Here is an 8,316-nt window from a genome sequence, read left to right on the forward strand (position 1 = left end):
AACCTCGAATCTCCAGATATAAGGGCTACCCTGGCTAGAAATGAACAGCAGGGGGAGGATGAGAAACCCATGCCTAATCCAGTGAGGTCAAGGTCGGCTGCTGGAGTGGAGTCTCATTTTCTGGGATTGAGGAAAAGGTGGGCGGTCTCGTTGTTCTCTGGAGCTTAACAGAGCATGGTCCTGTTAAGATTGATGTGTATGAAGACGAGTCATTTTTAGGTGGAGGAATGAAAGCTTTGAGGTGAGACAGATGGACCCAATGAGAGAGTCCCTTGAGTTTAGCAGCTGTAGGGGTCACAAGAATTACTTTAAAAGCACCTTGCCATTTGAGAGAGAGAGGTGAGAGCTGATGACCTGGAAGGGATAGAAGGACTTGGTCTCCAATGTTGATAGGCAGTGGACAGGAGACAGTGTATGGCCGAGGTAGATGGTGGTCAGCAAAGCTCCATAGGAGAGAACAGAGGTGGCAAAGTAATGGGGTAAGTAGATGGTCTGGGAGGGGAGAGCATTTAAGTAAAAGACCAGGAGTTAAGACTGGATGTCCATACATGAGTTCAAAGGGAGAGATGAGGAGAGTTCTCTTTGGGAGAGCTCATAACCTAAAAAGAGCCAGAGGTAGGAATTTAACCCAATCAAGGTGAAGTTCCTCCGACAGCTTAACAAGAGTGGTTTTTAAAAAGTTTTTTAAAAGTTCTTTCTATCTTACCAGAAGATTGAGGGCAGTAAGGAATATGAAAATGCCAGGGGATGTCTAGGGCCTTAGATAGGATTTGGGAGACTTGGGAAATAAATTCAGGACCATTGTCTGATTGGAGAGAGGCTGGGACACCAAACCGGGGAATGATCTCTTGGAGGAGGAAGTCTAAGACTGTCTGAGCCCTTTTGTTAGTTGTGGGAAATGCCTCTACCCACCCCGAGAAGGTGTCCACCAAGACCAGGAGGTAATTGGCATGCCTGACAGTGGGCATGTGGGTAAAGTCAAGTTGCCAGTTAGTTCCGTGAAGGGGGAACCTCTAGCCTGATGGGTAGGAAAAGGGGTGCTACGATACCTTGAGTTGGGGTCAGACTTCTGACAGATTTTGCAGGAAGCAGTGATAGATTTTAAGAAGCTTAAGTCCCCAGGAGTAGGCTGTATATGGGTCTTAACAAAAGAAGACAATGCTTGGCTATTAGGATGAAAGAGTTGGTGAAGATAGGACAGAGTTTGGTGGGTGTCAGGGGGTGAAGAAGGTAGAGATGTAGGTTGCAGTGTAAGAATGTCCTACGAGGATGAGACGAGTCTAGGCCTCTAAGGGCTGCAGCTCTAGCTGCCTCGTCAGTTCAGTTGTTTCCCCTGGAGACAATAGAGTCATCTGTCTGGTGGGATCTACAGTGGACAATCCCAATGGCTGTGGGAAGATGAGAGGCCTTTAGCATGGCCATAATTTGGTTTGCATTAGTTACCAATCCTCCTTTTGTGGTAAGTAACCCATGTTCCTTCCAGATAGCAGCGTGAGACAGAAGGGTATGAAAAGCATATTTGGATTCTGTGTAGATGTTGAGGGATTTTCCTGGTGCCAGTTGAAAGGCACCAATAAGGGCTATTAGTTCAGCCTATTGATTGGTGGTGTGAGTAGGAAGGGCTTGTGCTTCTACCACCTCAGTGTCTGACACTATGGCATAACCAGCATTTCTAGCCCTTTCATATGAAAAGGAGCTGCCATCTGCATACCAGGTATAGATGGCCTGAGGCAATGTATCCTCCTGTATGTGTGAAGGATGAGGTAATAGTTGTTAGCACCCAGCACGGCAGATATGGGCGGGCCCACAGACCTGTCGTCAAGACAACGGACACCATATTCCCAGAATTCATTGGGTTCAGCTCCTGCCTTTACCTGGGCTGCTACGTCACGATATATATATATATATACATATATATATATATATATATATATGTATATATATATATATATATGAGTGCTTTCCTCTCTTTCTCTCTCTTTTTCCTCTTTCTTTCCTCTCTCTTCCCGCGCCACGGTCCTCACTCCCCCTCCCAATTAAACCTCCTACACGTGGAGCTGTTTGTGTCTGGTGTCTGTGGACGCGCACGCGCCCGCCGCGAGCCGACCCCCATCAATAGTTCCTCTAAAGTTTCAGTGCAGTAGTGTGATAGGGAGTGGTCAGTATTAGGTCGAGGGAGAAGATTGGAAATATTAAGAGGCGGGCATGATTGGAAGGTGAGTGTGGAATCTTCTATTAGAGCTGCCTGAAGGGAAAGAACCCTAGAGGGAGGTAGAGTCTGTAAGCCTTTATAAGTTAGGAGCTGTGACAAGTTATGAGAAGAGAAGACAGTTATAGGCAACCAAAAGGCTAGTTTTTTTTTGTTGTTGTTGTTGTTTTTTGTTTGTTTTTGATTTTTTTTTGACTCTTGAATAAGGAGTTCAGAAGCTGCTAAGGTACAGATACAAGGTGCCCATCCCCGGATGGTTAGATCTAGTTTTTTTTGATAAGTAAGCTACAGGTGCAAAAGAGGGTCCTAGTTGATGACCTAAGACTCCAAGGGCAAATCCCTCTTTTTCAGTTACGTAGAGGGAAAAAGGACGAGTCAGGTCAGGGGGATGTAAAGCTGGGGCCTTATGGTGAGCCTTTTGAAGCCTTTGAAAGGACTTGGTAATAGGTTTGAGAGGAGGTTCATGGGTGGGGCCTAACACTGCTTCATATAGGGGACGAGAGAGGAGGGAAAAGGAAGGAACCCACGAACATAAAAAGCTAGCTATTCCTAGGAATGATAAAATCTCTTCCTTTGTAGAAGGAACAGTTAAAGACTGAATCAGATTCTTTCTATCTAAGGTAATAGCCTTATGGGTTGGGGTAATTGTTAGACCCAAATAGGTGACCTGAGGGGTGGACAGTTGGACTTTAGAAGGTGAGACCCTGTATCCTTGACTGGAGAGGAAATTTAGAAGAGCAGAAGTGTCAGCTTGGATAATTTCTAGAGAGGGGCTACAGAGAAGCACACCATCTACATAACGTATGATCTTAGATTTAGGGAGAGACAAGGAGAGTAAGTCAGCCAGTGCCTGACCAAATAGATGTGGGCTATCCCAGAATCCCTGAGGTAGAACAGTCCAGGTAAGTTGGGTAGAAAAGTAGGTGTCAGGATCTGTCCAGGTAAAGGCAAACATGTTTTGTGACTTGGCATCTAGAGGAATAGAGAAAAATGCATCCTTGAGATCTAAGACTGAGAAATGGGAAGTCACTGAGGGGATAGTGGAAAGAAGTGTGTAAGCATTACCCACAACAGGATGGAAAGGAACTACTGCAGAATTAATGCGCCTGAGGTCTTGAACCAGGTGAAAGTTACCATTAGCCTTCTTAACTGCTAGTGTAGGGGTGTTAAAGGGAGAAGAGGTAGGGCGAAGGAGTTTTTTTCTCAAGAGGTCAGAAATAATAGGCTTAAGTCCTCTGAGGCTCTGGAGAGAGAGAGAGAGAGAGAGAGAGAGAGAGAGAGAGAGAGAGAGAGAGAGAGAGAGAGAGAGTATTGAGCTTGGGTTATGTATCTGGTAGAGTCCAGTAATTGGATGACAATGGGAGAATGGTGTTTAGCAACAGAGGGGTTCTGGACATCCCAGACTCGGGGATCTAACTGAGAAGCTGGTAAAGGAAATAACATGGTAGTGTTAGTAGGTTTCCTGGCTAGGAGAAGGAGCAGAGGAACTGCTGGCAAGCCTGGGTTTAGGCGAATGGGGGGAGCAAAGGAAATAGAGGCTCCCAGCCTAGCTAAAAGTTCCCTTCCCAATAAGGGGACAGGACATGTTGGCACTACCAAAAAGGAATGGGTGAGAGGTACACCCCTAAAATGCAACTAAGTGGTGGGGTCTGGAGAGGGAAGTAAGGTTGTCCTCCTACCCTGACAATAGGAAAATGAGAAGGAGAAGTGGGTCCCCAAAACTCCGACAGGACCGAGTAAGTGGCTTCAGTGTCCAAAAGGAAGGAGATGGGTCGCCCACATACCACAATATCTACCCAGGGCTCCCTGCCAGTGATGGTAGTGGTCAGGTCAGGGGATCTTGGGCCTCCTCAGTCAGCCATAGCTAAGCCTAGGAGATCACGTAGTAGAAGTTCATACGTCCCGCTGTGCATGGGGCAGCTCTGCCTCCTCGGTTGCAACTTGGTGGTTGTGGCTTCAGCAGCGGCAGCTTGAGTATTAAAAGCCTGCGATTCTCTTAGGCACCAGCTGAGGGGGCCACGAACTCGAGTACTCACAGCAGCCATCGTTGCCAGTGCTGTGACCTATTCACGTGGCCGTGACCTCTGCTGATCCCCACAGCGGCTGCTGATGGAACCACCAATTCCCGGGCTTTGGCACCATATGATTTGTTAGAATGGCAGCTCGTGTCAGAACATACCGCACACTAGGCCCAAACAGTTCCACGTGTAAGAGGGTAAGAGGTTTAATTGAGCAGGGAGAGAGAGAGAGATGGAGGAGTGTTCCCCATATATATATGTATATATGGGTTCTGATGTAGTGGCCGCAGGTAAAGGTGGGAGGTGAGCCCAATGGATTCTGGGAATATGGCGGCTGTTGCCCTGATAACAGGTCTGTGAGGCTCGCCCATGCTACGCCATGCGACATCACAGGCTTTGGAGGCCCTAATGCTAACAATTTCCATGCTCATGGGTTGGAAAGACTGAAATAATGAAAATAGGCATCCTACCAAAAGCCGTCTACAGATTCAATGCAATCCCCATCAAAACTCCAAACTTACTTCTTCACAGAAATTGAAAAGACAATTTTCAGCTTCATATGCAAACACACACACACAAAAGCTGCAGAACAGCTAAGACATTTCTGAGTAATAAGAGAAATGCTGGAGATATCATATCCCTGATTTTCAAGTTGTACCACAGAGCTAAAGTAATAAAAATGGCATATTATTGGCATAAAAACATACACATTTATGGAATTTAAGACCTCAGGCATAAGTCCACGTGCCTATGAACACCTAAATTTTGACAAAGAAGTTTCTTTCCAGTGTGACACAATACACACTGGAAAGAAAAGCATCTTCAACAAAGGATGCTAGTAGACTGGATAGCTGTATGTAGGAAGCAAACAGATCCGCATTCACCACCCAGACCCAAACTCTACCCGTGTTACAGACCTCAGCATAAGGACAGACACTCTGAATCTCATAGAAGAGAAAGTGGAGAATAGTCTTGAACTCACTGGCACAGGAAAGTGCTTTCTGACAGAACACCTATAGACAGGTACTGAGAACAATTAATAAATGAGACCACATAGAGCTGAAAATCTTCTGTGTGGTGATGGATAGCATCATTCAGGCAAAGTGGCAGGTTGCAAAATGGAAAAAGATACTTAACAATTACACATGTGTTGTAGGGTTAATAGTATTGTGGAAGAGAAGAGTACATAAATTAATGACATAACCACTCCATGATATGGTCAAGGGGAAGGCTTTATTGTAGACTCGAGACAGAGAACAGTCAGGCATCTGAAAGAGTTCAGAGCAGAGAGAGAAAGTAGTAGACCGAGCATGGCCAGCAGACTGGACCTGGCCAGGAGAGAAGCAGGAGCAGAAGAGAGAGAGAAAGGGTGAGGGAGAGATGAAGACAAGACATCGCTGAAACAGCAGGGTTAGAAATTGAAGAGAGTGGTTAGAGGGAGGGAAGCCCATGAGCCAGAGAAGTGTAGAGCTGGGGCAGCTATGTGCCTGTGATACTGAGAGAACATGGAGGCCAATGTATGCTTTAGTATTCTAGTAGGCACCATCATAGAGAGAATATCTTGTATATTGTATGGATGCATCAACTGTCAATTAAAAAACTATGACTTCTGGCTTAGGCAGGAAATAGAGGTGGGACATCCGGGAGGAGAAAAGAATTCTGGGATTGACCCAGGAGGGAGACTCAATGGAAAGATGTGACGAGATAGATACATGGTACTTAAGCACAGGTAAACCAGCCATGTGGCAGAATATAGGCTAGAATAAATGGGATATTTTAAGTTATATTTAGTCAGAGAAGAGCCTAGCTATATGGCCAAGGTACTTGCAAATATATTTTTAGTCTGAGTTTTATACCTGGGAGCACGGGGCTGGGAGGAAGATCCAGGAGTAACTTCAACACACCATTTGTCGATTTTGCTAGTAATAAGGAAAGTGGCTCCCTTTGCAGAGCAGAACCTGCTTCACAAGTTCCTGAGGAACGCTGGCTTTTGTCTGATTTCCAGAATCTGGGGACATAAAGTTTCCTCTGGACCTGACAGAGATCAATGACCATGCAGGTAGAAAGTCACATAGATTCTCTGGGTTTTGTTTACAGAGAGAGAGAGAGAGAGAGAGAGAGAGAGAGAGAGAGAGAGAGAGAGAGAGAGAGAGAGAGAGAGAAACAAGTTTATTTTACAGTTTCTTATTTAAAGGACAGAGTTGCATAAGTAGGAGTGCCAGGCCTTGCCTGGAGCCTTAGAGGTTACAGGGCCCAGAGCTACCACCAGAACAGATTTCCTGAAACTGCTCATCTAACACACTTTCCTTCTGGCTATCAGATTGCCCTGCAGTATTCCACAGAGACATGTGAAAGGCCAAGGGGAGGATCTCGTGGATCACAGGTTGCCTTTGAAGAAAGCTTTACAGGCCTCTGTATAACAACAAAAACCTGGAGAGTGGGAAGGGAACAGGGTTTTTCTTTTTTCTTTTCCTTTCTTTTTCTTTCTCTTTTTCAGAGGGGAAACCAGGAGAGGAGATATCGTTTGACATGTAAATAAAGAACATATCTAATAAATAAAAAATAAAAAACAACAAAAAACTGTATACAGAACTCAAAGGATAACATTTGTTACTCTGAGAACAGAGTCCTCAAATGATAAAACACAAATGTCTGAGGAAACACAGAAAGAAATGTTCAACAACCTTAGTCATCAGGGGAAATGCAAGTCAAAACTACCTGGAGATTTCAACTTAAATTCAGAATGGCCAAGATCAATTTATACAAAAAAAGACAGTTCATGCTGGCAGAGATGTGGATACAGGGGAACACTTACTCATTGCTGGTGGGAGTGCAAACCTGTACAGCCACTGTGGAGGCAGCTGTGGTGGTTTCTCAGGAAGCTGGGGATAACCTCAGGATCTACCTATACCACTCACTCCTGGGCATGTATCCAAAGGACTCCAGAGACACTTGTTTATCCATAGTCTTGGCTGCTCTACTTACAATAGACAGAAAGTAGAAATAGCCTAGATGTCCGTCAGCAGAAGAATGAATAATGAAAATGTGATATACAAAGGAATTATCCTGCTCATTAAAAACAAACAAAAACAAACAAGCCTGAATTTTGCAGGTAAATGGATGGAGTGAGGGAAAAAAACATTTATAGATAACCCAGACCCAAAAATAAGGTATGTATTTATGTAGCTGTTACTTTGTAAGCTGATGCTAGACATGCCACAATCCATTTAACTGTTGGGTTTAGGTGGAAGCCGAGAAAACTCACCTCAGAAACAGAAGCTAAAATGAAAGTTTTATTTTCTGCATGTGCAGGGAGGTGGCCAGTTTGGGATCTGAACCTCATTCCCAAAGGGAGATCTTCCTAGTGTAAATAGGCGGCAGGGTCTGACAAAAATCACAGCGTGCAACAAGTCTCATGCGGGAAGTTTATTAAGAGGAAGAGGTATAGAGGCTGCCTCTAGACATAAGGAAGAGAGGAAGGGATGAGAGAAGAGAAAACAGCTTTTTATGGTGGCCATGGCTCACACACAAGCAGACAAGTGACAGGGTCCTCTGGGCATCTAATGATGTGTCTTCTCACAGGGTGCCTGGGAGAAGGTTATGAAGATGGTTGATTGTCAACATTGTCCATGGAGTTCCTTTTGGCTGTCCGTGGATGCTCCTGATTGCTAACACAACCTTTTTAAAGCATGGGGAATAGGGTGGGATGTTGCATTGACCAATCACATTTTGACACAAGGGGTTAAACAAGGAAGTTAACATTGATGACTGGGTCTTATTTGAGTCATTTGGTTTCAGGATCCTTGAATCAGCTTTTCCCCTCCTGGACTCTGACCTGGAATTTAGAGTAGTAAAGGAACAAAGGAGTGGGCAAGCTGTACGTAGTCAATTAAATCAAGACAGGCAGCACATTTGGGACTTGCATGCCTTAGTTTAGATAACAGGATAAGAGCATCTCCCTTCTTTACATCCCTTACTGGTTAACAGAGAAACATCAAACATCTGAAGAATCAGGATAGGAGTTGGGTTCAGGGCCTGAGAACATGAACTCACTTTTGGTCCTGCCAGCAAGGTGGATCTCATTCCTGA

Source organism: Mastomys coucha, unplaced genomic scaffold, assembly GCF_008632895.1.
Source record: "Mastomys coucha isolate ucsf_1 unplaced genomic scaffold, UCSF_Mcou_1 pScaffold16, whole genome shotgun sequence".
Lineage (NCBI taxonomy): Eukaryota > Metazoa > Chordata > Mammalia > Rodentia > Muridae > Mastomys > Mastomys coucha.